Genomic DNA, 23,022 nt, shown 5'->3' on the forward strand with positions numbered 1-23,022 from the left:
AACGCATACAATTCAAAATGATTTTAATCCCTAGAGGTTCACATATATTTGTAAAAGTAAAATATATGAAGATTTTTTTTTTTTCCCCCCTCTGCAAATCTAGCCAAGTTTCATCAAGCTCAAAGAGAGAAAGTATTCTACGCGCGTATTCTCTTTCTGAGCTTGTTATGAATGAAGAGTCTTCTAGACATCCGATACATCGAGGATCCGGTTTGTCTGTTCAAATTGATCCATAAATACGCTGGAAATGAGGTTCGGTGAACAACACTTTCGTACGAAAGATATTCGTAATGATTTTCTTCGGAGACGGGAATGCAAATCGAGGATTACACTGCCGCCACACGCGGAGAACAAGACTTAGTTATAGTGCATATCGATTCGTCCTTGCATGATTTGATTCAGCAGAAGTCGCTTGTCTCTCTCTCTCTCTCTCTCTCTCTCTCTCTCTGCTTTTAATAACAAAAAATATTCCTAATATGGGACAAGTTTGAATCTATGGCTAAAATATTCATTATAGTGGTGCTCGGCGTTATTAACATAAACTTGAATCTGATTTAAATCCACAAAAATCATTTAAATATCCTAACAGTTTTTCGCTTTGCGTCTTTATTATTCTATGTACATTGCGCATCATATACTACCGGTCTTCATTCGCGAAATGCGAAATATATGTTTAGCTCTTTAATGTAGGCAAATATAATGTATCGCATAAATCGCAAGAAACTAAAATAATGTAATCGGACGTAAATAAGGTCGAGACAAATAAATCATTAAGATACCTCGCGACAACGACAATATTGCATATTCCCAGAATCAGCGTCTACAGAAAACAGATATTATATGCCCGATTAAATCACGCACGATTGAAAGTAGTACTCGATAAGCAATTCAAATCCGTGAAAAAAAATCGCTTAATTAGCGACGCTCGCGCTTCGTCTACGTGCGGAGATCGTTAATAGAGAATCATCAAGGACTTTCACTTGTGTCGTCTTCCGCCGCGTATCAAGCCGAGTTCTACGCAGGTCGTGCGTGAGCATGTACCGCAACGCACTATATGCGGTGACTCTTTTTATTTTTCTGCCGCTGTGCACAATATACTTATTGTTAGCAACCGCGCTCAAACTCGAGGGCTATTAAGCGTGAAACTGCGTTTGCATGGACTTGGTCCGGTCTCGAAATTTCTTTTCACGTACCTTCGAAATGAGAAACGGTATCTCGCGTGTCGTTCGACGTTTGCGTGATGAAAATTGGAAGCTCCCTTGAGGACTTGATTACCAATCACTGTAACAGCTGACGCGCTATTTTTTGCAAAAACCTGGTTTAAGACTGATATTTATCTTGAGAAATTGACGTATATAAATTTATGAAGAATATCCCACTCTCTAAATATTTAATGAATCTATTATATCCTTCGATCGAATAAAAATTTAGGGACCGTCCTGTCACTTAGTTGAAAGCGAGGCTATTATTTATATGATTAAATTTATCTCAAACTATGGATGTTGATTAGTTTAACTTGTCACGAGTCGTTGAAAGAGCTTCGTTATAAAAATTGAATTAAGCGAAACTATGCACACTTAGACTTGTCAGATTTCCCTCTTAAGATACGTTATTGCAACGCGTTCGTCGACTCCGCGTGTGCGTTTCTCACACGCGCATCGAGCGAGCGAAAAGCGTCCGCCAAGTGCATCCTACTTTCGCCGAGCTCTTGTGTGTCGCTCCTACGTACTTACGTACAACTTTTGCGTGGGATATCAACGTCATGCGAGTTGTAAAAGCGACTCACCATAAGATACACGCCTCTCCGAAGCTCTCTTCGGAGAATGCGATTCGCGTCTAGCTATTCAGAATCTGGCGAAGATTGAAACATTCCAATTTGAATATCGTGAATGGGCATTATAGTTGGAAATGACTATATTTGTGCGTCATGCCACACACAAAAGTATTCATCCGTGACTCAAATATTCAGCAGTATTTAATAAAAATAATAAGTCAAAAATAAAAAGGATAATTAAATTACTAAACTTATGAAAAGAAGACTTCGTACTATTTTAGCATTATATTTTAATATTTAATAAAATAGATGAAAATTTCAAAAATGGAGCAATTATTTATTCACATCTCATATCAAAGCAAAGATACCAGCAATTAGCAATATTATTATTTGATGAATACATTTTAAGAGAGAGTAATGAGTTATTCTCTGTCCGACAACTTAATGATGATTCTCAACTTTTCGATTCATAAAAATGAAACAGATCTCGCGTTTCATCATCATAACGAAGAACCTCGAGAGTAACGAAGATTCTTCGTGTAAACATACAGTGTGTTTCGTAAGATTTATATCAAACTAGAAAAACTTGTTTTTCCAGAAAATTTAATTCATATTTATTTTAAATTAATTCGTTTTTTTTTTCGTAAAAATTGTGTTATATAAAATTATAATTTACAAACTAAAAAATCCTATTTCTCGAGAAATCTCACAAATTTTATTTAAAAATTTAATAAATAAATATCAAAAGTCACATATATTAAGAATTTGTAGTTTTCAACCTATGAAATATTTTCGCATCTAACAAAATTATTTCGCATCAAAATTCATTAAAAAATACAAACCTGAAGCTTCACGCGTATCTTACGAAACACCACGTATATCGGGTAGTAATGTACGCGAGATATACCCAGCGTGAGATCTTGCTGTAGACTTTCACGCGCGCGGAGATGCACGCGCTGAGAAAAAGATGCGCTGCTCGGTCTCGCTGTGGAAAAAAGAAGCGGCCGCGATATCAGCGTCCAAGATCTTCCCCGCGCGTTTGTTTACCTGTCGTTAGCCCGAGAGAAGAGGGTAAGGCAAGAGATCGAAGACGCACGCTTGGCGGTTTTCTCGGCCATCGAGAGAGAGAGAGAGAGAGAGAGGGACGCCCACGCACGAACTCGATTATCAATTGCGAGATTAGAGACAGCCGATGCGTTTTACGATCTCCACGACGCTATCTACGCTTGTCGCCAAGTGCAACTGCGGAATCGCGATTTCCAGGAAAGCATGTCTTTAAAGAGCAAAAACTTTTTGCATATATGTATCTATCGCATATGGTATATACCGAGGCGCATTTATTAGAATGAGAATATCTTAATTATGTGCTAATCTATTAAATCTTAAATTATCTCGCTTTCCTTCCGCGATTTAATTTCTTTTTCTTTTTCGATAATAGATATCGAGCTTCTCGAATTCAAGTTTCTATAAATTCTGAATTATATAGCGCTCCATACGCTCAGGCGGTAATTCCGGAAGCTATGGTTCTGTGCACTCGGGCGATAAAATGTTCCAGTCGAAGAATATATCGTTATGTAGTGGATAATAACGGAAAGAAAACCTCACCCCTCGGTTAGCGCCTGAAATCTGTATAAGGCGATAATCGACGACCACCCCGGTAATCCCTATGAAGGTAATGCTCGATTTCTTGGATCCCGCCTTAAGCGCAAATTCCTGTTTCGCAAACTAACACAAGCCGAAGGCGGTACAATTTCGCGAACCGCGAGAACCACGGACGACAGGCTGTGGTAGCGCTTTACGCTGGATTCCGCTTCAATGTTGGAGAAGAGATGTGTACTCGGTTCTAGATTTACATACAAGGCTCGCGAAAGCCCCAAATTTAAAGCATGAAATTGAGAAAAGTGGGTATCTTAATCAAAAGACTTTTACAATAAATCATTTGTTAACAAAGGAGGAAAAAATTGTATGTAATATTTTAATAAAATATTAATTATATAAAATAATATAAATCTTGCTAAACTATATTCCCACTGTATACACTCGACGCGACAAAGTTTCTTATTATTTCTATTAATACTTTTACTACTGCGCAAGTAATAAAAGTTGAATCGCTGGACATATACGCTAGAATGCTGTTTTATTTAAATTCGTCTCCGAATGAACTGGATGCATCACATAGAGAGCGAGAGAGGTATCTCCCTTCGTCCTCTCCGGTTTCTTTTTACGATTCGCGAGAGTGCACCGAGTTGAAGATCTCCGAGAAACCTGAGGGAAGCGCGCAGCTGGCTCGCCAATTGTGTAAAGGAGCACGGACTCGGTTTTACTCATTAAGACTAGATTCCTGCACGTAGCAGGCCGGCAAAACTAGATCTCGAGGTGGGATAGCCGCGATTCTCTCCCGCCGAGTCCTGCGAGGGGAAACGACGAGGTATCATCGACTTAGGAGTTGTGCGTGAATCGAGTTTCTTCCCGCAAAAATAAGCGGAGACACGCGAGTTCCGTGAGCGACCTCGATTACTATATGACGCGGAAAAACGGCTCGACTCGAGCGAAGGAAACCTATTCGCTCGTGTCGATCGAGAGATTTATGGTGCCGATGATGCCGGAGAATGCCTCGGGGATCATAGAAATGTTTGAAATTAATCCGAGCCACTTTAATTCCAACAGAAAGAAAAAGTCACTACAATATAATACGCAATTACTTACATATTTTTAGTGAATTACACGCTGCAATTCTCATTCGCAATTTTTATAAATTTATACTTTATAGCTTAAACCTAATTTTATTTGCTTAATTAAAAATTTATAGTAAGCAATTTTCTTCAATATCAAAATAAAAAATATATTTTCAATAATTAGATTCAGACTCTTTGTTCTGTATGTTCGAAATTTTAGAGCTCGACCTTGTCGGAATTAAAATTTCTAGAAGAAATTATCTATTTCATGCCAATGACAATCTAATAAAAAATAACTAGTTTAACATAAATGAGGACAATGACTAAATGTTAAAGTACACACAATGTTTAGCACTAGAGATAATAATTGCTGACACGGATGACTAGCAAATTCCGATACATCATTCCAATATACTTTCACCAAGACAGATTAATTTATATTGCATTTAACGATGTATTTACGCTGCTACTTTCCAAAATTTTATCCATGTATTTACATGTATAATATATCGAATTAAAGCTGCAAAAATCTAAAATTTACTGTAATTACATTAGTTTCTAATATTTACGATTTTCAGATACAAAAATAAAAGAGTAATCTCAACGAGAGAAATATAAAATCGATATACTTTAAAACCTAAGTTGCAAATTCTTATGCAGTAGAGAGTTCAGGATTATTTACTATTCCCAAGTCGCGCTACAATCCCACTTCGACTATTCCACCATAAGAAGCAAGAAAGACGATGGACTCTGCCTATTTGAATTAAATTCTGCTTGCGTGCGCAATCGGCAAAAAGTCACGAACATCGGTGAAAAGCAACTCGGCGCCGCAAAATATCCAAGTTGCATCCCGCGGTGGCAACGCGAACCACGACAACCTAGATAATGGCGGTATGGCGGTCGAAGGGTAAAACTGAAGGGTACCCTTCGAAGAGAACAAAATCGGGCCCACCGAGCACGCTCGGCTTCGTCGCAAACTTGCGTTTGTAACCTTCGGATCCTCCCGACTAGATCACCGTGGCGGGATATCTCGGTTCGTATACAAATAAAAGTCCTAAGGGACGATATTGTCGAAGCTAAAATTAAGCGGTTTTTCGCGTGACGACAGGGATTACACGCCGGTCCCATCGTAAACGATCTAGATTATTGCATCGTACGGCCAGATGATTTCCATAGAAAAAACTGTACTACGGTATCGAGCCCAGGTGATACTTTAACTCGTAAAAATATGTGATAGTAGGATAATATTGTAGAAATCGACGCGTTTACAAGAGTCCTCATAAATTAAACATTATTGTTCTCTAAATAAATTGTCTCAATAAATTATGCTCTGCCTGAGGCTGGCGTTCAGTTCAAATTTTAAATCTGTTTACTACAAATTAAGAAAACTTGTCTTCGAATTTTCTTATTTCACGAAAATCAGCAAATATAAATTCTAGTTAAAGAAATACAACATTATCGAAAAGCAACATAAATGCATTAAGATAAAGTTTACGAATTGCATAGCTGCTTTATAATTTAAAAAAATGTTTAGTAAAATTAATTGCATTTTCCGTTTATTTACATATTTTGATAAATTCTTATCGATAATGTAATATATTGATTTCTTGTAATGATGGGGCTGCGAGATACGTCGGACGAGTACAATGATAAATAACGGAACTGCACAATAGCTAGGTAGCTTAATCGTGTTTCCTATCGCAAGTGAAAGGACACGCAAGGAAAAGCGAGACACGACGGACGTCGTGTTATTGGGAAATAATGGTATGCTGCAATTTCGCAGAAAGTTCCACCAGTTATTATATATATGAGATCCTGAGCCACTAATTTATGACATTTCATCAACCCGACAGTAAATACGCCTAAGTGAATTTATGAAAGCGAGAAACAATTATGCGTTAAGAACGGAGACGCTATAAATGCTGTCGCACTCAGTATTTATTATTTTGCCCAAGAATTGCCAATATTTTTAAACATTTATTTTTTTTAATCTTTACTTTTTACAAATTTTATGCAAATTTTATGTAAATGTAAGAAAACATTTAAATGGCGAACGGAAAAGAGCAAAAGAGTACGAACATTCTTCCTATAATATTATTCTAGCCTAATCACAAATGTGGATTCAAAGATGTGCCGCGAGATAAGTGCCCGCATTCGTGGATTCAACAAGCGGAATATCTTAGTTTCCATAGTTTCCGGAGCACATGCTGACTTGAGCTAAGTTAAAGATCATTAAAAATACCTGTCTTCATACTATCTATTATACACCTGCAAAGAACAGGATGGTAACCTGTTCCCGCCAATAAAGCTATATTTTCCCCTCTAACTTCTGCAATAAGACTCGATAGTTGATATCCCAGCAAGATATGCTGCTCATCTCTATGTAGCATATCAATATGTCGACAACAGGAAATTTTTTTATATTTTTCGCTTGTCTTAAAATTATAATCAATGCTGTTAAAAAAAAAAAAAAAAAAAAAAAAATCTGTTAATTAATATTTGCGCTGAGAGAAAAGAACAAATTATTTTTAATCAAAAAAATAAAAATATAGCTAATATGCAAAACTATAAAATATATTGACTCTATCCTTTTCTACCTTTTAATTTTCTCCTCAAAGTTGAATTACAAAATTCACTTTTTTTTTCGGAATGCTTCAATGTTGATAGAAATGCATGTATGAGAAAATAATAAAATTTGTCTCATCGTAAATTTATATTATTCTACGATAGGGATATTCACGTCGCAACCGATTAAATACCCGATGTCTCGCGTATTTTATTGCACATGCGTTAAAAACGTGCTAATTTGCAATCATGTCTCATATATATTAATGTACTCAACATTCCCCCGCCTCACCGTCGTCGGCGCGACGCATCTTAATTGCGCTCACGAAGGCCGTAGTTTTAATTGCGAAGATGCAAGTCGGGCGGAGAAGATGATCGTCGTCGGCATCTGAAGGGACGATCGTCTACGAGTTTTAATGAGTGAAGCTATCGACTAAGAGTACGGTCTTAATTACCTACGAAAAATTACGATCGTTGGATTACAAAGCTTCCTATCGGGACGCACGATCTCAATTCAAGGCTTCGCTCTCCTAATTCAAGGACTCGGTTTTATGAAACGTCAAAGGGCTTAGATATTTTCTAAACTTCCTTTTGAAGTCGAAAGAAAATAAAGTCATAACATATTTCAAAAAATGCGAATGTTTAATTAAAAGTCTTCAGATACCGTCTTTAGAGATCGTAAAAATATTTTAGAGATCTTTACTTTATTGAATCGGCCTACTCTATATCGTTTTCATCCATAACGGCATTCCGCGGGACCCGTTGCGCTTGATTCGCACTACGTGGGTCGGGACAGCTTTCTCTGATCTCGAAACCAGGTCTTCTTCTTCTTCTCGACTTTCGATGGAACCAGTCGAGGAAGATTCGTGCTACTTCCCATGGATTAACGGCACGCAGCACTTTTGGCATAAGGGAAAAGACTCGGATTCGGTGCGAAACAAGAGCCGTTATATTTATGTATTTAATGTGCAAAATCGTATTGTAATCCGTGTCAGTGTAATCCCTTGACAAAAAAGAATTGCTAGGCTCTCATCTTTTCTCTGCTCCGATCTTTGCTTCACGGATTATAAATACTCCGCAATTTTTATCACGCGTTCTCAATTAGTATAAAATTAATTTAATTAATTAAAAAGAATCCATGTCATTGGATTGCATTATAGAGGGATACAGGCCATAATACAAAATATGACATACGAGCATAAACTCGCGTTGAATCGATCTCGAATCTGGTAAGAGGAATCTTTTCGCGTGAACTACTTTGAATGCAGAGCGTGCTTTCGTTCGGATATAAGACGGCGCACATCTCGGTTATGTCACGTCGCCGCAAGTGGGACATGTCTTTTTTTTTATTTTTTATTTTTTTTTTATTTTGACGCTTAGTCGAAACATGCGTCGCACATGTATTCGCTGAATATGACTCGTGCAAGATATACATCATCGTTTCTTTCTCTTTAAATTTGAATTTAATGTTTTTTTAGAAGAAATTTCGACGAGAAATATATTGTATCTACTCGTTATAGAAATTTCTTTTTAGAAATATTTTTGAAAAAAGAAATCTTACTTTGCAAGCTTGAAAAAATTCGCGATATTCCAAAGTCCTTAAAATATTTCTAGTCACGTAAGAACAATTGTTTTCTCTTAAATCAAAACGAGAGAGAGAAAAGAGACTTAATACTGAGAATGAGTTAATGCTGGACTTTTATCTCGATACTTAAAACGATTACAGTTTTTATGTTTGGGACGTCTGAATACGTCATGACTACGTCAAAACTTTTCTTGCTAGTCGCAATGTCACGATACGTTTATAGTGGCGCTCTGAGGGTCATAGGTCGTAAACGAAATAAGATAACGAGGACAAGAAAGTACAAAGATAATTGGCGGTACATGAAACACCATGTTATCAGAATTGCACTCGAATAAAATGTAGCGCGACAATTTCGAAAGAGAATTTCAAAATCGAGAGTCAAGTCGACGAAATTAGATAAAATAGATATTTTTCTTATTAAAAAAAAAAGAATAATAATAAAATTCAAATTCTTAGAAGATTATTTTATCGACCAAATGTCTAGATTGAGGAAAGGCAATATATCTTCTTCTTTATACCGTTTATTCTCTTAAATGTGATAACTAGCAGCTCATTAAAGAGTTATTTCGTTCTAACAAGTCAAACATAGTTATGTATGTAACGGGCCAATCGGTTATTCGATGATGACACAACAAAGATTAATTGATTAGATAGAGATGAGAGCTCTCGATGTATTCTCAGCAATATCTTTTCTCGGTCTCAACTCCCTCTCTCTGTTTGGTTACCCAGCCTTATCTCCGGAGATCCCGCACCGTCGGCATTATTACTGTACAAACGGACAATCATCTACAAGCACGCACAGGCTCGAATTACAATGTGATAGACGTAACTCGTGACCCAAAAATCTAACGAGAGAACTTTTGATGCCGAGGGAAAAAAGAAACGTGCCTTTTAGATGTAATCGTCCCGTACTTTGTAAGTTGGATTCGATCATCGATTTTCAGATATGACAGAGCTCGACAAAATATATTCTCTAAACTCAGATACATTTCTAAAAATTTGTTATTTCAAATATTGTTATATTAACGATATACCATTGGAATAAAAATAAGTTTTTCGCAGACAGGAAGAACAAATGGAAATGGCGAACGCCATTTTTTATTTGAAAATCCACATAAATATGTTAACATATTATACTTAAGAAATATTATTTTATCTCTTTGTGCGGTTAATTATTTTTAAAAAATTATTTTTTAATTATATTTTCAAGAATATTCTTTTTAATCTTGCAATAAGAGTAATTAATAATTATTACTTGATAAAAAGAGACGCGTATTTAAAAAACACGTTATATAAGTTACTATTATCCGTATAAATAATAATGAGAATGAGATGAGACGAGATGAAATTAATGAGATTAGAAAGAATTAATATCCCGGAGAATAATTCTTTTCAATTATTTCCCATAGTCGAGTAATTAACGATCGTTACACACTTTATAATTATGCAAATAACTAACGTCCTCGAAATACTAATTGTAAGTGTCTGCATACAGCATGCAAATTGATATCTACGACAATTTAAATTATGCGGTTTTATATTTTTATCGGGGTCTCGTTTTAATCTCCGGCGAAAGAGATCTATCGCGGATTTTTTTCGCGCGCGATCCGAGTACAACCGAGTAATAGGATTCCGTTGCTATTTTATCGCATCATTCGTTCTCAATGTAGTAGTCGACAGATGATGCATTTAATGTATCAAGTATTTGATATATGTTTACGTTACGAATAAAACAAAACTGCGTATACCAAGAATCAGCCGTGGGCATTTTTGCAATTTACGCACGCGCAACAAATCGCGAGATAATAAGAATATCAAAGTAATATTAGTCCTTGTTTATTCGGACGTTCTAATTAGACGGTATTAAAACTGATTTAAGTCGCGATATCGTATCTCGATTGCGCATCCCCACGGAGAAATCATTTTATGAAACCTCATAAAACGAGAACAATTGCTTTTAACTTCAGAGGAGAAAAAATTAATTTTCTATTACTTAATTAAAAAGCTAAGAACGCACACATAGAATTTTGACATTAAAATGAATTTCGTGTGCGCTGCTATTGCATCGCGTCTATTGTCCGAGGGTTAAATTAATAGAGCTGATAGAACGATTATCGTAAATTTTTTCATCACGGAACGATACGTTGACCGGCTTCGTTGAGCTGCGAATGGCGCGTCTGATTGTAATCCCGCAGTAATTTCTGCACGCGAACAATGCGACAGCGCACACGTGGGTTACGATGGACCGATGAAAGATGAGGCTCGGGAGAAGAAACAGTAATTTCGGGCTCCCCGTGTCGTCTGCGCGCCGTTACATCGCCATTTCGCTTTCTGCCGAGCCGCGCTATAAATCAAAAACAGGGCGCAACCCTGAAACACACCTTCCGTCCATCCGTCCATTTTACGTCCGCACGAAGAAAAATTCAATTTAAGTTCTAATTATCGCGAACTATGCCAGTCCGAATAGCGCATAATGAGGATCGAGAGAAAGATAGAGAAAGAGAAAGAGAGAGAGAGAGAAAGAGAGAAAGAAAGAGAAATAGAGAAAAGGAGAGAAATGTAATAAATATAGAAAAATCGTAGAAAATTATATAAAATATGGCATATTTAAATTAGTACTTGTTCTGTAAGTATAATATTCATAAATCTCTTAATAAATCTTTTGTACATAAAAAATATTTTTTTCGTAAGAATAATATATATATCTCGAGATAAATAAAAATTTTCATTTTTTATTTTAAAGAAAGATAAATGAAAATAAAAAGAATGACGCTAATTCTGTACGAATAAATCCAGGAACATTCAAGTAATGTTCTTTAAAAAATAAATTTCTAAAAATAAAGACTTGTAATATAAATTCTATTTTTCTCAACGTTAAAGATGCAAATAATTTCTTATCATCGCGCATCAAAATCAGTAACTTTTTAAGTCTGCAGCGTGACATGAAATTTCATATATGTGTGTTTGTCTGTCTGCGTTTTCGCCCGCTTAGAACACGCGTCGTGACCCGACTAGATGCATACAAAGCAGCGCAGGAAGTCGGCAGATGAGTTGTGCAACGCGAATGGAAGAATAAAGCGATTTCCCACGAGACGGCTCTCGGCAGAGGAGACTCATAGAGGCTGTCCCGGGGCATTCGTCGAACCCTCTTACCAAGAGGAGTAAGAGCTACGTACATATACGTGTATACGGTAACGCGCGCGCGTAGACGATCAATCTCGAGAACGTAGCGCAAGAAGCGGTGGAACCAGGCTGCACTCTTCAAAGAAAGAGCTCGCTAGACTAGTCTAACGAGACGTTATCCTCCTCTTCTAGCATTTTCCACTGTCTTCCTCTTACGACTCTCTACGATCTGATCGCTACTCTCCACCCGACTAGAGAATCTTTCTCTGTCTCTCTCCCTCTCTTCTCTGTTCTACTCTTCCTTGTTCTTCCCTGCTTTACCTTTTTCAAGCCTTCCTTCTTTCGCGAGAGACCAGGAACATGCTCCAGATTCCGCTGGTTCGATATCTCGGACCATTGAGGGCAAAAACACGCGCGAATAAAGAGGAAACCGATACTGGAAGCCGGAGCGCGTTTAATGAATGCAATCAAATGGGACGCCCACGAAACGATCGCTACGAATCCGATTCAACGATGAACAATGTCCGGTAGGCAGCGAGATCAGATCACATTGACGGGATCGTACATGGAGCGGTCCGATAAATCATCTTGAAGAATGAACGCCGATATTACGGATTGTTTGTGACGAATCTTTTCTCTCTTTCTCGACACTGCTGACGCTCTCGTAAGCGAGATCATCGACTCTCTCAATTTATCGCGTTAAATATTGATACATCGAGTATTCGTAAAAGAAAAAAAAACCATCTTGGTAATTTTAAACCGGAATGGGGAGAAGATGAAATTAAAATTTTTCGACTCGCTATGATCGATGGTATTATTGCAATGTGTAAGCGTAATTAATTATACTTTCATAGAGCGATACTTCATTCGTGACACGTCAATGTTTCAAGGTGCGCCTATTTTTCCGCCTACTTTACGCGAGCCGCGCGACAAACTCGGTAAGAAGAGGCCCTTTGTCTCTTCCGAGTCCACGAGACGTTAACCGCACGCAACTCGTCCGCCCGTAGAACCGCTTAATAATTCTCGCTTTATGGCTACCGAGAGGCATCCTAGATGCCCCCGCGCGCCCATATCCCGCTCGAATAAACTGGCTTTTTGTGTCGGGGGACAATTCCATCTCGCTCCGACCGCGCTCATACAACATGCATCATATCGTAGGGAAGTGTTGCAACGCGTACTAAAGGTAATTGTACACGCGCGCGTGCAACACTCGTGCAAAGCGCAAAATCGCTCGTTTCGGAGCGTGCACGTTTCTGCGGGGCCGACCGACGCAATATACCGTCGTGCATAACTGCGGCTACGGTTATGTGCGGTGGAAAGATTCAGCACGAAGAAACGCTTTGTACATCCCTCGGTGCGACCAGCGTGCGCTAACCTTTCCGTTCGAAGAGAGAAAGAGAGAGATAGAGACAGAACAATCGGCCGTTCACGCCGTTAAAATATCAACCGCGACATTATCGCGAAAGCCGGTCCACTGCACCACGTCATTCGCGATTTGCACTCTCATTGCTCATACTGCTGCGAGTTTAACCTTTCTAAAATTATACCGCAATGCTTTTTTTCGTAGAATATTAAGATAACTGATAGAGTTCTGATTTCCCTCTCCAAAGAATCTTAAAATTTATGATACATTTTTTTTAAAAAAGTCTGACGATTAAAAAATTAAAATCCGGAAAAAAATATGTAATGTTAATTATATACGTTTTGTATAATTAATATAATCTATATAATAAATACAAAATAAAATTATGTAGAATTTTTGTTAGAGTCGCGTTGAAATTTTTAAGAGGAAATATTAAAATAAGAATATTTGAGTAAAAAATTAAAAATTTAATTGAAAATGAGTATTAAAAAATATTGATTTTTTTTTTTTTTTTTAATTTTTCGTAAGAAAAAGTAAACTACGATTTTTAAGAGAGTTCGCAGAAAGGCACGAGATCTGGAACACGTGTATGTGTATTTGCGCGCTCGCTTCGAAAGGGAGAAACTTACTCGAGGAAGAAAATAAGATGGAGAAGTGGTCCAGAAGATCCTAAAGGAATGGCAATGCGTGGGTGGTTCAACGCATAATTACGTAAGAGTCTATTAAACGGGGAATCGTTAATTGCTATTTAATGGGGATGCTGACCTCGTGTCGTTGCACGCTGTACATGTGGTCGACCGTGATCGGTTTCGTTCGCCACAATTGACAATTTTTTATTCTAAAAACCGACCCGAAGCTATGCGGAGCAAAATAACTTTTTATGCAGTAAAAAAACTAAATATTTTACATAATGCTGTCAAAAAATAATACAATTTGCATGATTTTTATAAATTATTTTAATTATCTTAATACGTAAGAATGTAAAATGATTCTTATTATAAAAAATATTTTTAACGCAACAACATATATAATAACGATAGCAACTATGTATATTCCACTTTCATCGTAATTAAGAAATATATCCGCGTGATCAAACATTTATCATGCCTTCTATTTAAGATAACATTTCCATCGTCCATCGAGAAGCGAGGCAACCGCACGAGCGTGCATGCGTAAGACGCATATATGCGTAGCGAAAAAAAGGCAAGATGACGAGATGCACGCACGCGGTCACGAAGCGAAGCGCACGTTATCTGAAACGAGCGGACGTTACAAGACCGTGAGAGAGCGGCGCGTAGCGATCGGTTTAGATGAGTCCGCGAGCTTTTTGCTCGTCTGGCTGCGGATCCGGTTGATGGATGGTCCGCGTGGTCGTAATATAGTCGGCATGCGAATCGGTTCGCTGATTCCCTAGCTCTCGATCTCCTCCCTCGAATTCGCGCGTACGCGCATCGGCGACCTCCCCGATCGCGAAATAGCGGCTGATAAAAAAATTCAAGATCGTCACTTTTTTCGCTTTATCAAATTTCTTCCACATGCGCGAATACCTTTTACCTTGCCTCTTCATTTCTAAACGCGTTGATTTATATTCATATTAATCTGGAGAAAAATTTTTAAATTTACGAGAGAAAAAAGAAATTACTTATTATTATCTCTCAATTTTATCTCAGTGAAATTTTCCGATTTTTCAAAAGAGCAACAACTTTGAAAAATATTTCGCGTATTCGTCGGTTTGCGGTGAAAGTGTAATAAAAAGGTGCTTTCGGAGAGTTAGTTTCGATTTCAAGTTTAAATTCGATTCGCGCTCGCAATCATTTTTTTCCAATTTTTCAGTTGCTCAGAAACCTGTTTAAGATCATCGCGATCATCAGCACGTATAATATTGACTAATGATTTGCCGGAAAGTTACTAATCGATATTCCAATTATGCAGGATCCGAAAAAATTGTTTTTACTAAACGACTTGCCATCTTTTTAATTCTTATATATTGTTCACGCGTAATTTTTACGAGATAACGTCAAGTATTTCGTCAAAATCGCGAAGTGAGGAATACGAGAATGCAAAATATGATGCAAAAATATGACAAATAGATTGATAAACGAATAAGTTTTATCTCCATCTGACATAACTAAGATTCACACGCAAAATATTTATACGATGATTTAAGTGGCACAAATATATAATAAAAAAATTATACAAAAAGTAATGTATCTATATAAATTAATAAAAATTGCTAATAATTAAATAACATTAAAAAATTCGAGAAAATTCCGGTGCGTCGAATTTTTAGTTACAGCTTTCTCCCTCCTAAAAGAAATATCAATGTGCAATTGTCAACCTAAATTTGACGATAAATATTAGAAAGTAAACAACTGACATGTCATGTAATTTCGAATACGCGATTTATAATATCATCATGGAATAGCATCATATGTCTAGCAGATTGCATGATGGGAAAAAAGAATGCACACTAATAATTGCCCATTCGCTATTCATTTTGTCTGACAGTTTCATCAGTATTCCGTCGAGATGGACGTAGAAAGAACGATAATTTCTCGCTCGCAGCCGCATCGCAGAGAATCGCGATCGAGAATAATATTTCCTGGCGCATTCATGATGCGCTCCAAACTTTCCCTTTCGCGCGATTCTACAGGGCTATGATCGAAACAGGATCAGGAAATTGTTCGGTCTATCTGGTACAGCAAAAAGGTTCGCGAAAAGGCTTTCCACCCAGGCAATAAATAACATCCGGCGAAATGAGCGAATCTCTGATCATCTCCCGATGTAATCATCGGTATCATAAATATCACCATAATACGACGACCATCTCGCTCAATAAGATGTAACGAAAAATACAGAGAAGAATCTTATTGAAAAGACTTTAATATTTCATATTGCAAGAAGGATCCATTTTTTTATACTGGACGTTTGATATTTGGAATCCGCAACATCCATATGAAAAATGTAGATTCCAAAGAAAGCAAAAAAATAATTCTCTCTAGCAGAAACATAATTATTTCTAAATAATTTGAATAATATTTGCAATTGTTATTTCCTAATATTGTACAAATCGATTCATATTAATAAGAAATCAGGGTCTTAATTTATAATTATAGTACTAATAATAAGTTTATTCCAACTTTTTTAGAGTTCCTCTACGAATAAAGAGGCATTTTATTCTTTTTTAAAATAGATAATTAAAAAATCACGCACACAGCTGGCTGATAAAGCCAAAGCGATGCGTCGAGATAATCTCGGGCAAAATAACACGTTACAAGCCCGACGAGAGCCCTAAACCAACCGCATTACAGGTACTATCGCGTGAATCCGCGCGGCCCGATCGGCCAGGATTTTACACGGTGAATCCTCCTCCGTTCGGAGCTATTTCTCGCCGTTGTCCAACGGCGTAATGACGGATAATGACATAGGTCGTATAGAGCCGCGAAACAAGACACATGCAAACAGAAAGAGAGAGAGAGAGAGAGAGAGAGAGAGAGAGAGAGAGAGAGAGAGAGAGAGAAGCGGTTAACTCTTATAATATAAAATAGCCGGAGCGCTCGTCCGCTTCACCTGTCTATGCTGCATCGAGTTGTTACACATATGCGAAACACGGAAAAGTAATTCGGAAAAGTATTATCACAATTGTTAATCGTACATATTTTTCTAAATATTGCAAGCAATAATTCGCGAACTATGTTTATCGATCCTTGATAAAAAAATTTCTGTTAGCAATAAAAAAAATTCTACGATATTGTACAGTTCATTGCGTGTATATGAAAATAATTACTTATCATTCCTAAAGAGATAAAAAAAATATATATATAATATATTAATGGATTACTCTAATAATTAATAACTTGTGTAATTATTTATAATTATATATATATCATTATTAATATATTATATTATTAGTTTATTAGATCATCATAAAGTATAATTGCTAGATTAGTAAACAAGCGTAATTAATATAAACAATTAGATAATCTCCGTTAATATATAGTCGATATGAATTTCATAATATTGCGACTCAATGCTAGTTCCCATAACAAGTCTTGTGGATCCTTATCGAAATTCTAACGAAAACCTCTACTTTAAAGAACCGACTTGAAATTGTGAAAAGAGAGGGAAAGAAAAAGAGAGAAAAAGTGTGCTCCCTCTTCAATTTGTAATTATTTAATGTGCTGCGAAAGAGTTACATACACCTGCATGGCTGATCGCCAACCGATAATTATCCCACTACACTCCACGCATTCTTTTTTAATTAGTGCGTACGCTCGAACCTATTACATTCGTCATTCAGAAGCCTCACTTACGATTCTAATGAAAATAATTGAAGGGTTACATGAATAACGCACTGTCCATCAACAAGTATTTTTTTTCAATTTTCTTCTCTATCAATTATACGCGTAAACTAAATCATGCAATTATTTAAAAAGTATTAAGAAAAATATCTATATATTCTTTTCTATAATATATTATTTAAAATATTATAATCGCTCTTTATTATCGATTTTTCTCACAGGAGAAATAGAGAGAAGATATAAACGAAGATTGCACAAAGAGGTCACTAAAAGCTTTGATTAAAAAACGGTTAAAATATATACGCTTTTATTTGTTGCTCCTGAAAACCTGTTTCATGGCTAAATGATTTCTTTTAAAAGAGTTAAAATTAATCTAATTGGGATCCCAAAAGTAGTCAATAAATATATGATTTATCCAAAGTTGCAACAAAATTTCACTGCGTGTCGACAAACAAAGCACGTCGAAGGATTTTCGCACCTCGAAGCGTTAATTAGTCTTCCAGAAACAAGTTCGTTGTTGAAAAAAAAAAATGCAACAAAATACCCCTCCCCCCTTTTCTAGAGCGTGAGCAAATCCAGTTCCGTTCGAGAATTCGATGTCTCGGCGAATGTCACGCGATTTGCACGCGCGATTTTTCCATCCCGCCGATATCCTTATTACACCTTTAAAAAAAGCCGAATGCGGGAATGCGTTTTTTTTTATTGCCACCGCCGTTTTTTATGTTACGCGCCATTGTACTGCCGATGGAATGCCGACTTTTGACGGCGTGTGAAGTAACGAGCGTTATTTAGGGGACCGGTTGAAGTAGAATGTGTAAAAAAAAAAAAAAAAAAAAAAAAAAACGGTGTTCCAGGTAGCGGCGAACGTCGCGAACAAACGGAAGAATTGCGAGAGAGTATAATTATCGCGGCGAGAGAGATGACGCGTTACAAACGCGTTGATAAACCGCGATTTTTTCCCCTGCTAATGATCGCGACGTCGAAATCCTGCGATTACGGCGAGAGAGAATGCGACTTTATTCACCATTCGCATGATCAAAACAATCATTTCCGCGGTCGGCGATAATCATCTGAAAGATTATGCGCGAGCGATTTAGACTCCTCTAGTTTGGATATTAAACACGGATTTCAAACCCTACTAATTTCATTCGCTTAAAATAAAAGAGAGCTCTCACTTTCGCTTAATTATCCATTCAAAGAATTGAAACTTTCGGATCTTTCACGAAAATTACAAAACAGATTTGATCTCGCAATTGTAACGTGATTTACGATCGTGAGTGATGTCGGTCTCATGGATTTCTTTTGTAACAGTCTTGCTAATAATCTCTTCAATTTGTTTTTACGTTATAAATCGTCGTGAAAGTAAAAAAATATGGATAGATAATAACTCATACTAGAAAATTTTATTGCGATAAAATTTCATCTCGCACTCATGAGACTCTGTATGAGATTTAAATAAATTTGAACATTTATTCATAAAAAACTCAATCTGTAATCAATGCGTAATCGAAACAACAGTTTTCTCGGCTGCCACGTGTTTCGCGTCGGAATTTGCTTCATTTCTTCGGCGTTACCTCGTAATAACTGACTAAAGCGCATAAATCGACTTGGCATAAATCATCGATATTACACAAAATTATAAGTGTAAAATTCTTATACGAAAAGGCAAACAAGCTTATTACATTCATTTACTATTGAATATAATAACGATATTAAAAATTATAATCACTGCATTATACAAAAAGTAACGACAAAAATAAATTAAGATAAATTTAAAATATAAATTCCGTTTATGTCTGTTTACTCTATATTTATACTGGTCAAGAAATTCTCCTACATCGAACAAATACAACGCTTTACGATACGTTTCGACATGCTAAATAATAAAGAGAAGATACAAAAAGAGGAAGCACGCGAGAATTCTTTCCTTCTATAAAATCTGCTGACAATTGGCTCGTTTGCTCCGAGAAGACTTTTTCGTTGGCTTTCGCGCGGTAGTAAAGAGATTTTAACTATTCATTGTTCTGGTGTATAATAATGGGAGCAAAATGGCCGCGCGTCGTTAAAGGAGGAGAAAACGCTTGCGATGGTACGCACGAGCAAAGCATCCTAAGCAAGTTAATGTCTCTAATTATAACCGGTTATAAAATTATACCCTTCGCACCGGGTAGAGGAATGACCGAACGCGTTCTGGTCAGATCATAAATTTTCTCTAAAAACGAAGAGGGAAACGGAGGAGGGAGAGAGAACCAGCATCATCGCCGACAGAATTTCAAGTACATTTTGCACCGAGCGCCAACATATTATCAGTCTTTAAATCTCTACGGAACGATCCGCCTGACATAAATCAATTCGCGAATTTTCGTCGCGATTCCTCCTCGAAACGCACGTCCTTGAAAAACGTTGCGCGAATACCGAACGTCAACGGTAAACATTGCGCGAATTACGAAAGACGCAGCGCTGACACAGTCTTGGAAGTAAAGTAAGCCTTATATTTCTGAGCGTAATATAATTTTGCAATGTTGCTGCAAATTGCGGTGAAAGTAGGTTTAAAAAATGTTTACCGGTAAATTGTATATTTGAAGAAGTCTTAACATTTTTGTCTCGGATTATATCTAATATTAAGTTTTAATTGTGTGCGTGTATTCTATTTTTTATTTCGATATTAAAAATATCTTGTTTATCAACTCTATATAATCTAATTTTTGATCAAAATTTCCTTTTAGAAGTTGCTTTATTTTTTATCCACAATTTAATCAGTCGTATAAATTTATTCTTTCCGGTTAATAAATTAATATAAATTATGAATAAGTTTCTTTCATTAATATTTTCTCATATATACATGATATTTTGGAAAACGGCTTATTGCGAAATCGTAAAGGGTAAATAAATATACTAGGAATTGGTACATAATTTTGCAGTCGTAGGATAGATGGAACAAACTGTCGAGAGAGCAATTTAATCTTAATTAAATCTCCCACGGTTATCTAACGTTGCGTGTACGCCGGGTATCCTGAATCTTCTTAGAAAATTGCATCCTATTGCAATCTATTCTTCGCGGCGATCCTGGCAAGGCACGCGAGTAAATATTACGGCGGTAAGTCCTGATAAGGCTCATATCGACGCTGTATCTCATAATATAAATCCTGTTATCGAAAGCCGTGAAAGAAAACCACGTGTTGCACTTGCAGCTCGAAATGTAACGTTTTCTATCCGAGATAAATTAAATTCCCCCACATTTATACAATCGTCTCTTGATACTTACTACTACGCGTTATTAATTAAAATCTATAAGAATCTTTATTGATTTTCTAATAAAATTATTCTTGGAATTGAAAGGATACCAAAGTAAAAAGCAAAAAATATATACGATAACCAAAGATTAAATAAATATATAATATATAAAATATTGCATCCCACAATTTTCAATTTTTCTAAAGTATAATAAAGATATTTTAATTCTATAAAATTAACTTTAAACTTTTATTCAAAAAGAAAAGCAATCACGGAACGTAATTCTTAAATTTCGCGAACGAAACGGGTCTCTTATAAACCGGACCGGGTTGCATACAATTAGTATCGCGTGATTCATTAGGTATTACCTCTCTTACGAGTTGTAAATAACACTAAGAAATCGTAAACTATACGGTCGTTAAATAAACGCCCGCAGCCGGCGAACAGTTATCCGTAGGCCATGTTCACACGAGGTCCCTCCCTTTCACAGCAACCTCGACACGTACGTACTATTCGCATCAAGGTTGGAAGAAGGATCTTACACGGTGCCCGATGCCAGAAACGTTTTCCGCGCGCATCCCTCTCCAGTGATGCACTCACATATGCACTCGCCGTACTATGCATTGTCGCACGTTGAAGAACGATCCGCCATCGATTCGCGGAAGGTTATTCCCTCTCGGCGATCTTTCGGGAATACTAAATTTCTAATTTAGCAAAATACTAATTCTCCCTCCATTTCAGTTATTTCAATGTTTAACAAAATAATTTAAGTATATCTAAGAAAATCAACAATCGTAATCTAATAATTTAGAATGCGAGAAAATCATTCGTTAAGAAGAACATTTTTTTAAATTTATCAAGCGATCTATTACGAAAATATTTCCATCATCGTGCATATATATTTTAAAATAATGAACATTTAACTCATTGTCGGTAAAACTTGATCGCGTAATCAGATTATTATTAATACATCGTGCATTGAATTCAATGAGTTATAAAAAGAAGTTGTTCTTTCTCACCGTCTCAGTTGCTTTCTCTTTAATAAATATCAATCGCGTTTAAAAAGCTTAACGCGTGCGAAAACGTCTAAACTGTCATTTGTCGTTTCACGGAGAGTCACAGTCCATTAATTCAAAGTGACAGCCTCGATATTTTCCTAACGCCACGGCGCCGGCGCGTCAAAGCGTGCTAAAACGTCATTGACGATGATCTAACGCGAAACGCAATCATCGCGGAAAAAAGTCCGACATGCGGGCCGTGTCAAAATTTATTTGTCGCACTTATATCACATTCGGCTGTGCCAATAGAAAGTGCGATCGCGCGAATAATTTGTACTCGCGAAAGGAGGCCCTCTGGGTGAGGGGGTTCATCAAGCTTCGCCGTCGATACGCGCCTGCGACGACGTGCTTCCGCCTTTCTAAGTGCATGCAAATTAATCTATTTGAGATTGAGGCGACAGATGCGGCTCGACAATGAGCGCCGCGCATTCTTAAACGCCATGGGAAACCGATCCGACTCTATTATCGGACTGAATTTAATCGCGACACTATACACGCATCGCAAACGCGGAATGAATCATAGGTAGACTTTGAAAACTATACGGCGACACGAGTGAAATCAGTTAATTATTATTTAATTCGAATAGTAAGATTAAAAGTAAAAAATGCATAAATGCATTCATCAATAAATCTATATGAAAAGATAATAGAAACATATGTATAAAAAAGTGAAATATTAAAAATTAATTTTATAAAAAACATATATGTATATAACTATGTGATATCGCAGTAATTAAACTGTAATATAATTAAGCAAAAAATTAATATAACAAATCCTCGATATCTTTTGTGAAAATGTGCTCTGTACATATACATTGATAATCGTCATAAATATGAGCCACTTTTAATGTAAATGTAATTATTTTTAACGTAAATAAATAGAATTAAATATGCTCGTTCTTTCGGAAATATTCGACGAATTTTGCAATCCTCGCGATTTACAGAGAATTCTATGGAGTACTTTGCCGCGATGTGATGGAAGATGAGCGAGCGTACTTTCACAGAAGCAAGTGAGTGCAAAGGTCGTTCTTCATCGGCAAAGCCAAGACGAGCAACAAAGTTCAGACATTCACCGTCATTGCAATAATTGCCAGAGAGTGCGCGCGGTCCTCGTGCGAGAATGAAAGGGAGAAAAGTCGATAGATAAGGATGCAATGGCAATGAAATGTCTTGACTATGCTCCTCTCTCTTTCCTATCCCCTCTTCTATATTATTATATTTTTATATATATACATTTTTTTTTTATAAAACGTGTACCGTGAAAAAGATATAATCAACTATACTACGCATTTTATCGCACGTTGAAAAACGATCTGCCGTCGATTCGCGGAAAGTTATTCGCTC

General features: G+C 36.7%; 1 protein-coding gene across 3 annotated transcripts in view; it reads right to left on the minus strand.

Annotated features, from left to right (window-relative positions):
• Window positions 1–23,022, minus strand: part of LOC138932059 (uncharacterized) — a 158,227-nt gene that overhangs the window by 132,523 nt on the left and 2,682 nt on the right. The window lies entirely within an intron of this gene.

The sequence above is a fragment of the Polyergus mexicanus genome, unplaced genomic scaffold (genome assembly GCF_030449975.1).
Source record: "Polyergus mexicanus isolate NDT 795.1 unplaced genomic scaffold, iyPolMexi1.0 SCAF_1, whole genome shotgun sequence".
NCBI lineage: Eukaryota > Metazoa > Arthropoda > Insecta > Hymenoptera > Formicidae > Polyergus > Polyergus mexicanus.